Consider the following 20,052-nt stretch of genomic DNA (forward strand, 5'->3'; position numbering starts at 1 on the left):
AGAACTAAGCTGCTTTGTGTGTCTTATGAGGATTGAATGTGTGTGTGTGGAGTTTATCAGACAAGGGAAATTGGAAGTATAATCCAATGGCAATCTGAACACAATCATGGGGTTTAATGTTATTGCGTGATAACCCACTATATACAAATTCGGGCAGTGGGAAGTCATGTGGTTTCATGTTATTGCATGATAGACCGCCACATGCAAATTCGGGCAATGGCACACTATTTTTGGGTACTATTTTTGGGAAATGGGAAGCCAGTTCGAATGCAATGCGCATTCATGTAATTGCGCTAAACTAGCGACTTTAAGTGAATGCATTCTGGCCCCACTTTCTTTTCATTCGAATTTAAGAGAAATTCTTCTCGTTTGATAAACTCCTATGTGTGCACCTTCAAGTTATTCTGAAGAAACCTGTCCAGAAAGCCCCAGGATAGGTTTGCCTTGAACCTTGGGCAGGGAGCCACACTCTCTCAGCCTCAGAGGATGGCAATGGCCAGCCCCCTCTGAAGAAACCTGAACAGAAAGTAGCAAAATTAAAGTTATGAAGTAGCAACAAAGATAATTTTATGGTTGGGGGTCACCACAACATGAGGAACTGTATTAAAGGGTTGCGGCATTAGGAAGGTTGGGAACCACTGATCTAGACACTATAGTTTTATTGATGCAACCTAAAATTGCATTGACCTTTCTAGCTGCCGCATCACACTGTTGACTCATGTTCAACTTGTGGTCTTCTTGGACTCCTAGATCCCTTTCACACGTAGTTTCATTCAGCCAGGTGTCCCCCATCCAATATCTGTGCTTATCCCTCACCTGCTCCAGATGCTTTGGTACATTATCCAGGCAAAGGACTCTTGTAAAATAGCCAAGGATTATATTACAGTACTTCTCATATTATTTGTATTCTGCCTTGTCCTGCCCCCACAAAAGCTGACAGCAATTAAAACAAATACAGTCGGCCCTCGGTTCCACAGATCCTGCACTCATGTGTTCGACCAGCCACAGCTTGAAAATATATTTTTAAAAACAATCTAAAAGGCAAATCTTGATTTTACCATTTTATGCAAGAGACATCATTTACTGACCCGTTGTATATTGACTTGATTTGAATATCCATGGATTTTGATAGTCACTGGGGTGGTGGTGGTTCTGGAACCACACCCCAGTGGATACCAATGCCCCACTGTATTAATAAAAAGTAAGAATAGCAAAACATTATAATTGTAGTACAATTAAATTATCTGTGGAATTTAAATTATTTAAAATATACACATTCAATGGCAAGAATAAAAAATGTGGTGGTGGTGGTGGTTTCAGGATTGCAACTTAGCTGGAAAAGCGTCAAAAGCAAGATTAAAAAGACCTAGCCATGTTACTCTGGAAAATCAGTATGCAAAGGGATCTTGTAGCACCTTTGAGACTAAATGAAAGATAGATATGAAAACATGAGCTTTTATGGTTTTGAGTCTACTTCCTCAGATGTACAGTATGCAGACACATGAGAATCATACTGAAAAATGAGACTGAACCTCTCCCATCACCAGTTGCTGACCCCTAGGACTAGGGTTGCCATAATTCTCTACTAAAAACCAGCACAAAATGTAGGACAAAATTTAGATCAAAATATAGGACAATTGTAGGATAAAATTTAGACCAAAATGTAGGACATTTAAGGTCCTTCATTTTTCTTAAATGTCCTACATTCTGGGCTACATTTTAGCCAGCTAGCATGATTTGGGGGGAGCTTGGCTCCATCTAATTATTTTGAAATGGCTCTTTCTGATGCAGTAGGGCTGAAGCTGAAGATTCATGAAACAGAATGAGAGAAGTTGGTGTCCGTGTGTGGTTTATTTAGCCGAAATACCAAAGTCACACCACTTCCCCCACTTTCTCTGTAACACCACTTCTGGGAGAGGGCTTTTCTGGAAATAATCTTTCCCCCTCTCAGTTTGAGTAATGCTCTTAAGTGGCTTGAATCTTGGAGTCAGATTTGTAAAATTTCTCATGTGTGGTTTTGCAAAACAGTGAGCGAGCGTATCTGGCCAAAGAGCTCTGAAACTAAGGCTGAATCTACATAGGCAAAATAATATGTCCTAATAATATGCCTCAGCTTTGTTGGAGTGCATGACGTTCCTCTCTTGTTCCTAATGTGAAAAGATTTCTTTTGATTCACGAGTGCTTTAAGGCCGTTAAAAAAACACACACACAAATCCAGTTTACTCTCCTTGGGGAAGTGAACTGAGAAAGTATATGGTGGTTCTGGGGCGGGGGAAGAGCCATTTTTTAAAAAAAAAACATGTGGTTTGAGCCTTGAATTGGGATCAGGTGGAACTGAGAGGGAGGGGGGTTTGAGGTTGGTGGATGAGTGTCATGGAGTCACCTGGACTTTTGTTCACCTATGAAGAGCTGGGAATTTCAGCACCATAACATTTTTTATCCTCTTTGCTCTCCAGACATGTATGAACCGTTGAATTGTTGCTTGCTTTTAGATGTCCTTTTGAGTACGTTGACGGGGCTGGGAGGGTCTCATAAGGCAAGCACTATAAGGTCGACCTCCACAACTTTCACTTTTGCAAATTTGATTATTCATGGATTTGATTAATAGGTTCACTCTAAAAAATCGCTAGGGCCTCGATCGTGACTCTGCCAGAAGTTGACCACACTGGAGGACCTAGAGATTCCTAGAGAAAATACTTCTGTAGGCATTTGTAAAAATCTCTCCTGGGATTAAGCACTATTGAATTCAATAGGGCCTACATCTGAGTAGACCTGTATAGGTTTCCACCTATGCTGTCAATCTGACACCCATTTTCCTGGAATGAAATTTATTAAACCAGGCAGCAAATTTGATGCGGTGGAGGCAACACATGTAAGGGCTGATTTAACTGCCCAGGCATACGTCCAATCCAGTGAGTGATCAGAATGATGGAAAACAGAGAAAGGCTGTTTGATTGTGCAAGTCTGGACATGCATATCAGGAACAACAGCAACAATACCCCTGCAGTTGTGTGACTGGACATAAACCAATACAAGGAATACATGCAACAGTAGAAACACCTCTGTTGTATTGACTACATGATGGTGGTGTCCTGTGTGGCTTTCCTCAATGTGGCTGATTTCAATTTGGGTTAAAATGGGTACATGTGACAGTAAAAGGGTCAAACTGAGGCAGGATGCGACATAGTGGAGCTGGGATACAACCCTTATGGAGATTCAGCTTAAGTCTAGGTCTGGAGTCCAACAATAGCTGGAGGATCACATGCTTCCATGCAATTTCAGAATTCTCCTTCTTGGGGGTGGTTGTGGTGGGATCAAAACTACCAAAAGTTGGATGTAAAACTTCTCAGGAAAGAAATGGTTTGGATTTTAAAACTTAGTTTTACTCAAGAGGGGCATAATGCAGATCTTGAATATACAGTCAGCCCTCAATATACACAGATTTGTTTATCCATTGGTTCAATTATCCACAGCTTGAAAATCAATATATGTATTATAATATAATATATAATATGAATTTTCAAAAGCAAACAATGATTTTGCCATTTGATATAAGGAACACCATTTTACTTTGCTGTTGCAGTTAATCAATGGGACTTGAACATCCATGGATTCTGGTCTCCACAGAGGCTGGGGTGTCCTGGAACCAAACCCCAGTGGATAGCAAATTGAAGCGCAAATTTATAGCACAAGGAAAAAGCAGCGCCTTGTTCATTATTGGTTTGTTACAGTGTTTTCACCACCAGAAGTGTGGGAAGAGGGAATGGTTTGGGTTTTCTTCCTCGAGTGCCAAAATAATATCATTGTGTAACTATTATAGCTTATTTTGGATAATAAAAAATTAAATCATTCTTTTTTTTGGGGATCAAACTATAATGATAGGTAACTACTTTGGGAGTGTACGCCTGAGATGTAGCTGGAGCGCACTAGTTTTTTTAACAGTAACTTCCTGAGCTGTGCTTGTGGGGATCAGTGGGCAAAGGGAACTCTGCAAATCTCCTTTACAGCGTTGCCAATTTCTGGAGAATTCCCCCGAATCCGAGGAATTTAATTTCTTTTCGGGGATTTTGACTGAATATTCCGGTAAATATTGGGGAATTCCAGGGATTTTGAATTTTGGTGAAACATTCCGGGGAATATCTTTGAGGCTTGTTAGCAACACTGCTCCTTTACCACTACCTGTAGGGGTCCAGGCTTTATTTCTTAATTACATTTAGAGAGCACCTAACATGCAAATACCCCTCTGGTGGAGAGGAATAATAATAATAATAATAATGATAATAATAATAATGTGTGCTGATATATGGCATTTCACAGTGCTTGTTTCTGTGGTGAGGACTAAACTGTTTTGTGTGTGCTAATGGGGATTGAATGTGTGCATGTTTGTGTGTGTGCACACCTTCAAGTCACCTGTTGGCTTATGGCCACCCTATGAATTTCACAGGGTTTTCTTAAGCAAGGAATCCTCTGAAGTGGTTTTGCCAGTTCCTTCTTCTGAAACATAACCTGAAGCATCTGGTATTCCTTAGTGGTCTCCCATCCAAGTACTAAGCAGAGCTGACCCTGCTTAGCTTCCAAGATCAGACAAGTTCTAGTACCTTTAGGGTACTTATATGTAATTATTTATTTTGAGTATTTATACCCCACTCCTCAGCCATAAAGGCTCTCAGGCAGATTTTTAATCTGATAGTTAATTATTAATTTGAGGGTTCCCTGCCCTCTGGCTTGCAATCTAATTAAGTGAGTGGACAAAAAGTTTAGGGGGGATAAAAATGGTAAGTATGCAGCAATTTTATTAAAACAATATGTTGCAATAGAATGCTAAAAAGATGATGAAAAAATTACAAAGCTATCCTAAGCACAAAAAGGCTTGTTCTGGCATGTGAGCCACGCCCTAACAGACACAAGGCAAATATTGCCAATCAGTACTAGGCTTGGGAACTGCAAATCCCATTAAAAGGTCAAGCACACAAAGTATGGGCATACTGTGCTATCTCTTTTTATGTCATTTATCTGCCATTTAGGGCGTGGCTCACAGGCCAGAACAAGCCTTTTTGTGCTTAGGATAGCTTTGTAATTTTTTCATCATCTTTTTAGCATTCTATTGCAACATATTGTTTTAATAAAATTGCTGTGTACTTACCATTGTTATCCCCCCTAAACTTTTTGTCCACTCACCTGCGTGTTTCAGTTTAGGGTATCACCTCCCAGTTTTTCCTTGCAATCTAAATAAGACACGACACACAAGGAAAAGGGAATGACAATGGAAGAAGGAATGAAGTCCAGGAGAAACTGCCTCTTTTGCTCTCTCTCTCTCGGAGGGTAGGGCAGTGCCAGCTGAGTTATTTTTGCATGCCATTTATATTTTCATGCGCACCAGCAGACATTTAAGACCAATGAAGGTAGGCCAGGTCACCCGTATTCCCAAGGCAGGAGTGGAGCAATAAGGATTCAACTTGACAAGCTGCTGAAGTATGTAGTAGGTAAGTAATAGTTCTTTACTGTTTTTTGTTGTGGAATTGAGTCTGTGATTTCAGGGAATGTACTGTTTACTATGAATTCGGTTTATATGAGAATGGGCTTTTATTTAATGGGGAGTTTTATTTATTTTTTGGGGGGAAAATCTAATGGGTTAATTTTCTAAGTGAACAAGTATGGTCTACCGGAGACAACATTTTAGTTGGTCCTCTAAGAAACAGGTTTGTTAATTTAAAAAAAATGAGAGGAGGATTTGGAAATCTCTCAAAGTCAATTTGATCGCTGTTAACAAGAAGTGTTGTTTCTAAAATAGGATAGATATGTGTTTATTTTCTTAGATGCTAGCAAAGAAGGAAACTTGTCTGGAAACAAGCTGGGTGCAAAGAAATAACGTAGACACCCTTGGGAAGCCATTTTTCTAGAATTGTGGTTTCCATCGGCCACACTTATTTTATTTAAATAAAATAATAAATACTGCCTGAGGTTGCCATAAGTCAGAAACAATTTGAAGGCATGCAGTAACAACAACAGCAAATAGTTTTTAACCAATACGAGTTGTATAAATTAACATTCACACATGTAATATGATGGGGAGGCATAGAGACTGATCCACACATGTAGAATAATAATTCTACGGTGAGCTTACTCACTTGACCTTATGTAAGAAATACTCTCTGACCATTGTATAGTTTTGTTGCATTGCCACTTGATGAAAAGTTAGTTTTTAAGATTAATTGCTATTACTTTTATTGATGTGTTTTTATATGTATTTTAATTATTGATGTATTTATTTTAGCGGACTGTAATCCCACCTCGATCCATCTGGGAGAGATGGGAAAATATAAATAAACTATAATAATAATAATTTCTTACTCACCTCTCCCTATGGATCAGGAAGGGGAACAACAACCTGTATGATGGGGGAGGTTCCTTTTCAGGCAATAGGAAATAGAATTGAGCCTCTTGAATTCTGGGGGGAGCAGGGTAGTACAGTCAGCCCTCTTTATCCATGGATTGAAGCATCCACAGATTGAAAATATTCCAAAAAAGTATAAATTCCAAATAGCAAACCTGGATTTTGCCATTTTATATAAGGGACACCATTTTGCTATGCCATTGTATTTAATGGGACTTGAGCATCCACGGATTTTGTTATCCACGGGAGATCTTGGAACCAAACCCCAGCGTATAACAAGTCCCCACAGTACTCTGTTGTTCACAGCCATCAAGTTGACTTTGACTTATGGTGACCCAGGGACGTAGCCAGAATTTTGGGAAGGGGGGGTCAAGACTAAGTGCCACCATTTTGAGAGGCTAAGAGCCCCCCCCCAAGACATAAAAAGAGGGTCGAGCGTTTACCCTCGACACCTCAATGGCACCACTTTAACTTCCGTTATGGCTTCGTGCTATGGAATCTTGGGATCTGTAGTTTTGAGGACCTGTTGAGTCATCTGTCAGGTGCCACAACAAACTACAAATCCCAGCATTTCACAACACGGAGCCAAGGGCAGTTAAAGTGGCATCACACTGGATTATTTTTTCAGTGCAGATGCAAACTGAGTCCTTCCTCTGAAGGTGTTTACATCAGATAAATTCAGCTCGATAAAGCAAAGTGCAGCTTCTCAAGCAATAAGTGGCAGCCACTCTGTTCATGCTCAGAGACACTCTGCTCATGCTTTGAGACACTGTATTCCAACTTCTGAGCTGAGCTAAGAACCCAGGCTGCATCCACACAACATTTCATTCCCACTTCCAAGAGGGATTTTTAATTTTAAGACACACACACACACACACACACACACACTTTTTAATTCCAAGACTTATCTATCTATCTATCTATCTATCTATCTATCTATCTATCTATCATAATTTTTAATTCCAAGCCATTATACGTTCCTTTCTTTTTATGATAAACAAACCCCTTTAAGAGAATCCTATTTTGGGAGAAATCAATAAAAAAATTATAGTGCAATAGTCCATCAGTGCATGGCTTGCATTATAAGACTTTATACCTTTATACATTTAAAAACAATTAAAATCACAGTAGGCTCAGAGTGCTATAGAATCATGAAATCATAGAGTTGGAAGACACTCCAAGGGCCATCCAGTCCAACCCCATTCTGCCATGCAGGAACTCCCAGTCAAAGCATCCTCAACAAATTATGTAATGGAGGTGTCCATCTACATTGTAGAAAGATATACTATAGATTAATGCTATGGAAAATCACCACCTTGAGTCCGTATATTGGGAGAAAGGCGGGATATAAGAAAATAACAACAACAACAATATCTGGGTATTGTAGTTTTGTGAGACATTTAGCATTCTCTGTCAGAGAGCTCTGGTGGCACAACATACTACAAATCCCAGGATTTTCCATAGCATTAAAGTAGTGTCGAACTGGATTATTTCTGCAGTGTGCAGCCTTATTAGACTGCAGTTCCCAGCAGTCTGTGGTGCTGCTGGATGATGGGGCCTGCAGTCTAGCATTGCCTGGAGCAGGGCCATAGGACTCCACAGCCCCGATTCATCATCTTAGATTGATTCCATATATTAATTAATTAATCATAAAATCATAGAGTCAGAAGAGACCCCAAGAAGGGCCATCCAATGCAACCCCATTCTGCCATGCAGGAACTCTCCATCAAAGCATTCCCATTGACATGCTGAAAAAGGGCCAGCTAACTGTAGTTTATTCTATTTGTCTTTTAAAAAAGAGAAGAAACAAGGCTGGAAGGAAGCCTCTTGATTTTTTGCATCACAGACCCTCCTCTTTTTTGTTGTTGCAAAAATCCAGAAATGACTGTTTTTGAAAACATGACTCCATTCTCAGGAGAAATGTCCAGAGTAGAGTCTGAGTCTCCTTTCTCTGGACTTCCAAAACCCCAAACTGACCCTGAGAGCATCTGGTCTGACCCCAAGAAAAGGAAATCTGGGAATCCTGAAGGTTTAGATCAATGACTGAATTATTGAATTATACAAGGAATAGTGGTCTCAGGGTTTTGCTGAAGCTCAGTGTGCAGATGCACAACATTATTTTGAAAATATTGTTTATTAAATTACTTTCAGTCTATGTCTATGAGATGCATATGAGACATACATGGATCCCATCTCCCATTATATCCCATTAGACATACTGTATATAAATATACCAAACTCTGAAAAACTCCAAAATCCAAAATATATCTAGTCCTCAGCATTTTGGGTAAGGGATATTATTATTATTATTATTATTATTATTATTATTTTACTATATTGTATATGGATATAACTGCTGAAAGGAAAGTTAAAAGTCACCTTTTCTTTCTTTTATATTTCCTTTTAGAAGCTTCCTTCCTTCCCTTTTCTTTCTTCCTTTCTCCCCTTCCTCTTCCTCCCTTTCTTTTCCTTCTTTTCTTCAGTTCTCACTCCCTCCCTATTTTTCCCTTCCTTCCCTTCTTCTTCTATACCACAAGGCCAGCATGGACAAGTAGCATCTTGGTCACTGCTCAGCAGTTGCTGCTCCCAGGGTGACTGGGTGCAAAGATAGCAGCAACTGAGCAGCCAGTTGAAAAGTAGTCGAGCAGCTTGTCAAGCAGCAACTGGGACATCTTTTGCCCATTCCAGCCAAGGCAGACGCAGGTGAGAGGTTTCCCAGGCGCTGTTCCACCAGTTGCTCAATCCCTGCTCCTTTTGCACCCAGTCACCCTGGGAGCTGCAACCAAGCAGCCAGCCAGCTAGCTGGCCTTCCTTTTGCTGTAAGGCCTGCATGGGCAAGATGGAGGACCAGGCCTGGGCTACGGCTGCAGCTGTATTCAATCATGAGAGGCAGAGACAGAAGAGGATATGGTGGCAATCTGGGCACGGCTGAGGAAGATATCGCTGACTGAGTGGCTGCTTCACAAACAGTAGACCTAATATCAAGAAATAGGCATTGGGGGTGCACCAGGGTTGGCGTACAAGAGGAAAGGGGGCAGTAATCCAAAAAAGTTTGGGGACCACTGATCTACACTGTAGAAACATTGCAGTTTGATACCGCTTTAAGAGCTGTAGCTCAATCCGAAGGAATCCTGGGATTTGTAATTTGACAAGGTCTTTATCCTCTTCTGCCAAAGAGTGCTGATGATTCACAAAACTATAAGTCCCAGGATTCAGGATGGAGCCATGGCAGTTAGAGTGGTGTCAGACTGCATTTTTTCTACAGTGTAGATAAACCCTAAGTTTTATCTCAGGCTATTCTCAGACCATCCTTCCTGGAGAGCATGAGGACTAGTCTGGGTGTGTTACATGTCCTCTTTATATCCCACCAGGGCCTTGTTCACTAGCTCCATTAAATACATTCATCTCCTGTCTTGCTTCCTCTTCCAGCTGTGTTTTTCTCTTAAATGTGATATAGCGCTAATGGAAATCTAGGCTTCGAACCAGCTGGCCTTTTTATGCCATTGGTGCTGGTACTGTGCTCTTCACGGAGGCTTGTATTGTATCCAATTCACGCCCTGTCGGTTTCTGGTTGGCGTGCCTGATGCTTGGTGACCGGTTCCAAGGAGAAAAGATTGTTGTATTGATAACGGCCTATCTGCAGGGCCTCTTGGTGGCTGCAGCCTTTGGCTAGATGTTTTCAAGAGCTACAGGGTGGAGAGTGAGAGGAGCTGATGAAATCTGAAAGGAAGAGCAAGCTGGGGCTGAACTGAAGTACAACATAACTGCTGATGTTCTCTCTGAAGCCCAGACTGCCCAGTATACACAATGAGCAAAGCTCCTCCTTGATGTCCCCCCCCCCCCCTTTGCACAGAAGTTATGTTGTAAAGCATAAGGATGTTGAGAGAATTGAGCCGAGGCTGGTTGGAGTAGCAGCATTGATAGTGCTTTTCTTTTCATCAGTCTTTACATGCTTAGGAGATCTGTCATATTAAAAAAAAATCTGTCAGCTTCTGTTGGGAGTTTCTTTGGCCTGAAGCCCAGTGGTATGCAGTCCTTTGCATGTTCAATGAGCTACATTTTTGGCATCCAAGATGACTACATCTTGTGCTAGGTGAAGCTGCAATCTGTATGAATTACACAAATTAAGCAAGCACGCATGATTTCATGTACAGTACATTGGGTGATTTTATAATGTGTGAGTTCTGCTGTTGTTTTCATTGCCTGTTCTGCTGTTCATGATTCACGAAACCTTTGCTGACTGCAGATTTTAAATTTTAAATTTAAATCTTAATTAAATTTTAAATTAAATCTTAAAACTGGATCATGGTTGGGTTGAGTCTCCTGCTTTAAATTTATCTTTGTAAACTGTTGCAGTGGAGAGGGAGGAGTTCACATTGGGGAAGCTGTGCGGGATGACTAACACTTTCCCTGAGCCACAGATAGGGTTGCCAGGGTAAAATAATCCCTGGCCCTGAGATATCAAAACCAAAACGTTAGATTTATCACAGGATATTGGCTCTTGTGATATTACAAGCATGAAGAACGTACACACACTTACACACACCTACTGTACCTTTCAAGGCAGCATTCTCACCCTGAGATTTTTCCTCACTCTGAGAAGTTGGTCCAGGCCATGAAATCAGACATCCCTAGCCAGTGTCCCATTCATCCCTCTTCCCCCACCTGCTGTTAGCCATTGGAGGGGATAACCTGAGCCCTTACACCTGCTAAGAAGTAGATTTGCAAATGAAGGAGACAAGATTTCAATTCAAATTTAGAAGGAACTCCTTGACAGATAGAGCAATTTGGCAGTGGAAGCAACTGTCTAGACTAGATGGTGGAGCCTCCTTCCTGGGACATCTTTTTAAAAGGGCTGGACCTGCTGCAGATGCTCTAGTTCAGTAGTTCCCACCCCTAGGAAACATTTGATTAATGTTTGTACCCTTTACAAAAGTAGTATCACATCTGAAGATGAAGAAGTCTAATTTCAGATTTTTTTTAACCAGAAATTGAACCATATACTGTGGGTGAACAAACTGAACTTTAAAAAAACAAACAAGTTTTTAACTCAGTTAAAAGTTTTAACTCAGTTAAAACTCATAAAATCCAAATCTATATTAACCAATTGGATTTTAATTTATTCAGAAAAAAAGTAAACAGCAAAATCATTCCCCATTGTGAACATAAAATTCAATTATTTATTTGCTCCTGCATCTGATCCATGATTTGGTCAAAAAGTGGAACTTTTTTGTGGATTGCAATCTACAGGTCTGCCTGTGAATTCAGGCAATTCCAAGATTTTGTCTGACAAAAGAGAACTGAATTTAGATCCACATACGTATCTTTGTCGCACCCCCTGAAATTCCATCTTGCCCCCCTTGGGAGTGCAGGCACCCCAGGTTGAGATCATATGCTCTAGCTGGGAGTTGGACCTCGTAGCCCTATGAAATGAATACTGTATATACCTTTGTGTTGCAACATACTGTCAAAATAGAAGAGAAGATATGACAAAATGAATGGCAGTTGCTATTTTTGGCCTGCACTTGCATTCCAAGTTACTAGTCTCACACGACACAACTATAGTACTTTGTGATACCATTTCCAACTACCACAACTCCATCCTATGGAATCCTGGGATTGGTAGTCTTTTTCTGATTTCTTGACTGCACTTTCCATTTTGATTGATGACTGAGCCAAGGTATAGGAAACCTTTGACTATCCCAATATATTCATACTCTGCTTTGAAGTTATGTAAATAATCTGTGGTGATTATTAGTGACCACCTCAGTAAGTCTCATAATAAGTCTAGTCCTGGGCATATTAAAGACAAACATATTTTTATAGCATAACCTTTTCAGAGCTACCTGTTGTGGAGACATCCCACATTATCAATATGACTGACCTGATAATGTAAATGTGTTGTCATCCTCAACTATTAAAGATTTTGGGAGAAAGTAAAAAAAAATTGATGGCTGGCTGTGCTGTGGCATCATCACAAGTAATACTTCTCATGGTTTGTAATCCATCATTATGAGAGATGTTGATCCTCAACACCCATGGATGGTGTTCTATGACAAACAGGGAAAGTAAGTGAGAAGAAGAAAAAATCCCTCACTTCCAAAGTAATTCTGTCTTGTTAAAGCAGGTGCCTAGTCTGAATCCTCAGGCAGCATAAGTAGCATTTTTACTCTCTCATCCTGTTCGTAGCATATGCTGCCTTTTGCTGAAATTGCTTTGTAATGCAAATTTAAAAGCTGCAGACTGCAGAGAATGCTTGTTTGCATTACAAATCCCCACCTCCAGGTTTTTTCCCCCTCTCTTAGTAACAGGGTTGTTAACACAGGGCTAGCCCAAGACATTTTGCTACCTGAGGCAGAACATCAAACATTTCTGCCCCCAAGTCAGAGTATGTAATATTTAAAGCCAGGCAAGTTATGCTTCCCTATCCCATCATAAATGTTCACAAACACCTCTTCTCCTCTGTCTGTGTAAAAACAAAATCTGCCACTTGAGGTAGCCGCTCACTTCATCCACCATCCCTGGGTTAATATTATTTAAAATCAAGACAAAGAGATAGAATGAAAATAACTCATGCATGAACTAGGCTTTATATCTGTTTTCAAGTTGTACCTTGAAACACAAGGAAAATTAGTGGAATTAAATTGTCTCTGTCCTCACATACTTCAATTGCTGCAAAAGTAGTGCAAAAGTAGTCTGTTTGCAGTGTGTAGTGCTAACAGTTTGAAGTGCCAACTTGTCCCAGGGGAGTCCCCATAGCCACTCTCTGAAGAGAATCCAAAAATGCAGGCAGCTATATTGAGTGAGCAACCCAGTTCTAAGAGTTTTTCCTGCCATCTGGAACAGGTCTTTTATAAAATGGATGGGTCTTAATTACCCATTCAAGCCCAGGCACATCTCGAAAGACTGTGCTACCACAGGGAAAGCTCACTGTAGCATATTCTTGCTCAGAAAATCTCAAAAACTCTAAGGGAACAAGGGATCTTGATGGGTGTTTGGTGGTGGTGGTGATAGCAGGAGATTAAATCCTCCTCATTGCTGATCAGTATGTCCCAGTACCTGAACTGTTGGTGACTTCTGTGTCGGGGGATAGTGAATCAGATCCAGGTTTTAGTCCAGATTTTAAAGCATCTGTCTTTTAAAGAAATATTTTCAGCAATTTTTACATAGCACATAATATATGATCCGTAATTTATAATCTACATTTTTGTTGCTATTCCCCGCATCTCACAAATGGCCACACAGAGGGTTAACATCCCATTTAAATTAAAATCATGAAAATAAAATAAAATTAAGATCCTGGAAACAGGTTTGATGCCTTGGATAGCTCCTTTATTATTATTATTATTAACCTTTATTTATATAGCGCTGTAAATTTACACAGCGCTGTACATAAAATTTTTAGTCAGACGGTTCCCTGCCCTCAGGCTTACAATCTAAAAGACACGACACAAAAGGAGAAGGGAGTGGTGATGGGGAATAGGATCAGGTCCAGCAGATCTTCTCCACCTCCAAGGCCTGGACCAAGGCAGATGGACTGGAGGAAGGGCTTGGCTTCTTGATGGATGGTTAAAAGGAGGCTTCCTGGGTCAGAGAGGGGCTCGCCTCTGGGAATGCTTCTCTAAATAATATAGTCTTTAATTCAGTTTTGAAACTGGGTAGAGAAGTAATGAGGTGTGCATGTGGGGGAACAAGGTTCCAGGAGTAAGGGGCAGCAAGCGAGAAGGGACGAATTCGGGAGGGGGCAGTGGCAGGGGGCAGGAGACCCTGACTACCAGAGCAGAGGGTGCGAGTAGGAATGTAAGGAGAAAGAAGGTCAGATAAGTAAGGAGGGGCCAACCCATGGAGGGCTTTGAAAGTCAGTAACGAAAGCTTGTACCGGATGCAGAAGGAGAAGGGGAGCCAATGAAGGGAGGATAAAAGAGGAGAAACATGGTCAAAGCGGCGAGCGGATGTGACAATACGGGCAGCTGAATACTGGACAGAGATTAAAGGATGGAGGTGTGAAAGAGGAAGCCCTGTTAGAAGGAGTTTACAATAATCTAGTCGAAACCACAAGGGCATGGACCAGAGTCTTGGCAGTAGAGATTGAGAGGAATGGACGGATCTTGGCAATGTTGTGGAGAAAGAATCTACAGGCCTTGGTGGTGGCCTGGATCTGGGGAATAAATGACAGAGAAGAGTCAAAAATGAAGCCAAGACTGCAGGCTTGATGAACCGGTTGAATAGAAGTGTCATTGACAGAAACAGAAAAGGAATAATGAAGGATGGGTTTAAGTGGAAAGACGAGAAGCTCAGTCTTAGACATGTTGAGCTTCAAGCGCCGAAGCCGCATCCACTGAGAGATGGCAGTCAGACAAGAAGAAACTTGCTGTTCAAGCCCCGTCGAAAGGTCAGGGGTGGAGAGATACAGCTGAGTGTCGTTGGCATACAGATGATAGGAGAAACCAAAAGAACTGATGAGTTTACCTAGAGACAGTGTGTATAGCAGGGGTAGGCAACCTGCGGCCCAGCAAGGCCTTGGGACCGGCCCCAGCCCGGTCCTGCTGCCAATTGCCGCCGGAGCCTTTGGCCTCTCGCGTGAGGGCGTGGGGCCTTTGGCCTATCAGGAGGAGGGGACAAGCGGCGGACAAGGGGGGCAATTGTCTATAGAAGCCTCAGAAACATGCATCTATATTAACATTTTTTAAAAAATCAGCAAATTTTTTCATGTGTCCTCCATTTGAATATTTTGTCCAACATTTGTCCCGGTTTATTTATGTATTTAATTTTTTATAATTATTTAATTTTTTTTTCTTCGCCCCCCCCCCCCCCCAGTTGTCTGAGGGACAGCAACCTGGCCCCTGGCTCAAAAAGGTTGCCTACCCCTGGTGTATAGAGAGAACAGAAGGGGACCCAAGACAGAGCCCTGGGGAACTCCAACAGATAGCAGAACAGAGGATGAAGTCTGACCACCCATGACCACTGCAAAAGATCTATCTGACAAGTAAGATTTAAACCAGTCGAGAGCAGAGTCGGTGAACCCAAGGTCAGAAAGTAAATCAACCAGGAGACAGTGATCAACAGTGTCAAAGGCTGCAGACAAATCAAGAAGAATGAGAATAAAGTAGAGGCTGTTTGCCTTGGCCCGCAAGAGATCATTTGAGATCTTGGTGAAGGCTGTCTCTGTAGAGTGCCGTGGGCGGAAGCCAGATTGGAAAGGGTCCAGGATGGAGTTGGCTTCAAGAAACTTAATACAGCGAGAATAAACGACCCGTTCTAGGACCTTAGAAAGAAAAGGAAGAAGAGAAATTGGACGATAGTTAGACAAAGAAGAGGGGTCGAGAGAGGGTTTCTTCAGAATTGGGGAAACGAGAGCATGTTTGAAGTCAGAAGGGAAGGAACCCATAGAGAGAGAGAGATTAAAGATATAGAGGAGCGAGGGCAGAAGAGAAGGGGCTATAGAGATTAGGAGACAGGAGGGAATAGAATCAAGAGAACAGGTAGTAGGTTTGGAAGAATTTAGCAGCTTAGAGAGTTCATCCAGAGGGAAACCCAGAGAGTTTATTAGTAGAAGGTACCAGGAGGTTAGTGGTAGGGGGCAAGTGGGGAGGAACTATTTCAGATCGAATAGTAGTGACTTTTGTGATGAAGTAGTTGGCGAAGTCAGTGGGGGAAAATGATGAGAAGACGGGGAGAGGAAGGTTTCAGTAGTGTATTGAAGCAGGAGAACAAACGCTACGGACGCCTCTCATTAGCGCAGATCAGCGATTTAAAATAGTTCTGTTTTGCCATAGACAGAGCGCGTGAAAAAGATAAAAGGATGAATTTATAATGAATGAAATCGGCCGGTTCCCTAGACTTTTTCCAAAGACGTTCGGCCGCTCGAGAGCAGGACCGGAGGTACCTGATAGCGGGAGTGAGCCAGGGCTGAGGCCTAGTCATGGGGGAAGACACACGTACAGTACAGATACAGGAGCAAAGCTGTCAAGAGTTGAGGAAAGAGTGGAATTAAATAAAGACATTGCTGAATCAGCAGAGTCCCCAAGAGAAGAGAGAGATGAATTCAAAGTCTGACTGAGATGGTCAGAGTTAACAGACTGAAGGTCACGGAAATGGCGCTGGACAGTACGACGAGGAGGTGGGATATAAGTAAGAGTAAAAGAAATTAAATGATGGTCAGACAATGGAAAATCAGATGCCAGGTAGTCGGAAATGATGCACTTAGCAGCAAGAATTAGGTCGAGACAGTGACCAGAGGAATGGGTTGAGGAGTTAGAATGAGGCTGAAGGCCAAAAGAAGCTTTAAACTCCTTTAAAGTTTAATCTGAAACCTGGCATGGCGTTTCTGTGCCACTGACATGGAAGCTACCAGCTCTCACTGGCTTGATCCTTGTAAAGGGTTGGGGTCTTTGGCTCTACTCCATCACAGAGCAGATGAAAGGAGTGACTAAGGCTAGCAGCTAGCCCAGCCTGTCTCCCACTTACACCATGGGAGGAAAGTGCCCAAATAGAGCTCAAGCCTCTCTCTTATACCTTATTATGTATTATATTGTGTATTTCTTATTATGTATTCTTTCTAGCACCGTCTGTAAAATTTGCCTTTGTCATGCCACAAGCAGGGGGTGCTTGGACTTCCTTGATTGCAACATGAGCCGCATTCGGTCATAACTGACTAGTATTGCCAACAACAATATCTTGTACAGGGAGAGCACCAAATGCAGGTAGGAAAGCAGGAATAAAGAGGTAAGGGTGGGGAAGCTCAGTCACAGAACTTTTAGAGGAAAATGCCTAAGAACACACTGTGAAATGAATGGGGTCACCATAAATTGACTGCAATAAGGTTGTCAGTTCTGATGTGGAGCAGGGGTTCTGGAAGATTGATGAGGATAGTTAAGTACAGTGGTACCTCGGGATACGAAATACCCAGGTTACGAAATTTTCAGGATACGAAAAAAACCCATAGGAAATTATTGTTCCGGGTTGCGAAAGTTTTTTCGGGTTACGAAAAAACTTTTGGTGCTTTTCTGCGCGATTTCACACGGAATCGCGGCTTTTCCCCATTAGCGCCTATGGCGATTCGGCTTGCGAAGGCTTTTCGGGTTACGAACGGCGCCCCGGAACGAATTAATTTCGTAACCCGGGGCACCACTGTATGTTAATCCATTAACTGATTAGGAAATTAAGTTTTTGAGAGGCTGAGGAACAAGCAGTTGGCGATTTATGATATGAGTTGTGGGAGATGAAGAAATAGTTGCTTTGGTCTCAGGAAGCTAGTGAGAAAGATCAGGGAGAGAAAAGGGAAATTGAGAAATGGTAACAGAAGGTCTCAGTGATCAGAGAGCTGGATAGGAATTTTATTATACTGGTGGTAACAACTTCAGATTTATGAGATCTACTAGTTTTTTTTTTAACTTAATGAAATTCACCAGCGGGAACCTGGGTACAAAACACATAGGCTTATAATTAAAGAATTCTGAGCTGAGACATACTCTGGCGATTTAAGAAAGGTGCCCAAGAATTAAAGGAGATGGTTCTTACTTTTCTAGCAGGGATGAAAAATAAAATCAAGCCTACGCTGAAAGCAACATAGAGGAAAAGCTTTAAAAGAATAAATTATGTCTCCAGTAGGAACAGTCTTGGATAACAAAACAAGGGTATAACATTGTAGGTCGAGGAAATGCTAGCTTCTCTACCCCAGTACTGATAGGTGCTACCTTTGAAGGTAGACCAGCCTTTCCCAGTCTTACACCCTCCAAATGTCTTGAATTGCAGCTTCCATCACCCCTACCTGCACGGTTTGTTGGGGAAGATGAGAGTTGTACTGCAGTACATGTAAGGGGTAGTAAGCTGGAATAGACTATATTTGGCTACATGGGCAGAGCCTACCTAATATAAAGCAGGCTTTGATGAGACTTGAATTGCTCTTAAGAAACTAAACTATCTTTTCCATAATATTTTAATATAGACTTCTTCTGTTTTCTTTGCTCCTTTTTTTCTAAAAAAATATCTTTGGTGAAAATAGTGACTCAGATGCTCTAGTGGCAATGACTCCCTGAAAAGTGTGTGTTTTGTTAAGGCCATTGATAAAGGACTAGCCTTTTGGACAATGAACTGGTATCAGTACCATGGGGAATACGAGTCTGTCTGTCTCCTACATTGTGTTCTTCAGATATTGTTGGACTAGAACTTCCATCAGCTCTAACCACCTTGGTTACTGGGAAGGGATGATGAGAGTTCTAGTTCAGCCACACCTGGAAAGTAACCCCTGAGCTAGCTGAGCATGGAGGGAGGGGTCAGTCCATGAACAATCTCTGGCTGTTTTGTTCTGTGATGGAACTGGTTCAGGTTTAGAACAACTTGGTTCCGTTTAGCATATTTATATCCTGCTTTCTGAAAAGAAAAGATCCTTAAAGAAAATACAATGGAGGCACCAGAGTTGGAGAAGTTGTGATCTTCCAGATGCTGTTGGATTCTATTTCCCATCAGGGGACCAAACTAAAAGCCGCTGCAAAACATTTCTTTTTACACCCCAAAAACACCCTAATTTCCACTTGTGATGTTAACATTTGCAGGATAAATTCACTGTGTCCCTGTTCAGTGATGCCTAGTAGCTCCCATGTCAATAACATTTAAAGGAGCTGAACTGTATTACCAAAACAGGGTAGCCCTTTTAAAGTTTGGACTAAAGGCTGAAGAGGTTTGACATGGGAGACACCAGCCACCATCATCGTTATTTCTTCTAGCAAAGCAATGTAGGTAGCTATGTGCCTTTGTTACTCACTTCTTCCAAGCAAGTCACTAAGGCTTTTTTACACTGCACAATGATAGTGCTATGAATCCCATTTTAACTGCCAAGGCTTCACCATAAGGAATCCTGGGGTTTGTAGTTTGATGACACACTAGAAGTCCCTGTCTGGGAATCCTAAATGTCCCTCACTACCCAATGTGGTGTAGTCGTTTGAATGTTGGACTATGACTCTAGAGACCAGGGTTCAAATCCTAGCTTGACCATGTAAACCCACTGGGTGATCTTGGGCAAGTCACACTCTCACAGTCTCAAAGGATGGCAGTGGCAAACCACCTCTGAAAAAACTTGCCAAGAAAATCTGTGATAGGTTGATGGAGTCTCCTTCCTTGGAGGTCTTTAAACAGAAGCTGGATGGCCATCTGTTGGGGATGCTTTGATTGTGAGTTCCTGCATGGTAGGGGGTAGGACTGGATGGCCCTTGTGGTCTCTTCCAATTCTATGATTCTAGGTTCGCCTTAGGGTTGCCATAAGTTAGGAACGACTTGAAGGCACACAACAAGAAAGAGAGCCCTCCCTCCATGATAACTGTCAACCTTCGGCCTGCGAGGGAGTGAACGGGCAGGCCCAGCTCCACCAGGACTGGCCTGAAGAAGAAAAGCCCTCCCTCCAGTCCATCTGCCTTGGTCCAGGCCTTAGAGGGAGAGAAGAACAACTGGACCTCATCCCCTTTCCCACCACCATTCCCTTCTTCTTTTGTGTTGTGTCTTTTAGATTGTAAGCCTGAGGGCAGGGAACCGTCTTATTAAAATAATAATTGTCAGGCGCTCTGATAGCCTTTAGAGCTGAAGGGCGGGGTATAAATACAATAAATAATAAGAAGAAGAAGAAGAAGAAGAAGAATAAGAAGAACAATACTGCAAATTGCAAA

At 41.8% G+C, this 20,052-nt stretch overlaps 1 protein-coding gene across 3 annotated transcripts in view; it reads left to right on the forward strand.

Moving 5' to 3' along the window:
* The window catches only part of B4GALNT1 (beta-1,4-N-acetyl-galactosaminyltransferase 1), a 67,465-nt gene that overhangs the window by 15,627 nt on the left and 31,786 nt on the right, over positions 1 to 20,052 (forward strand). The window contains exon 1 of one of the 3 annotated variants that reach the window (XM_089482042.1): positions 5,411 to 5,483. The exons of the other annotated variants lie outside the window; for them this stretch is intronic. The gene's annotated coding sequence lies outside the window, so the exon portion shown is untranslated. Of the gene's footprint in view, positions 1 to 5,410; positions 5,484 to 20,052 lie in introns of those variants that run through there. 3 annotated transcript variants of the gene reach the window in all.

The sequence above is a fragment of the Sceloporus occidentalis genome, unplaced genomic scaffold (genome assembly GCF_023333645.1).
Source record: "Sceloporus occidentalis isolate IW3139 unplaced genomic scaffold, rSceOcc1.0.p SCAF_1, whole genome shotgun sequence".
Taxonomy (NCBI): Eukaryota; Metazoa; Chordata; class Lepidosauria; order Squamata; family Phrynosomatidae; genus Sceloporus; species Sceloporus occidentalis.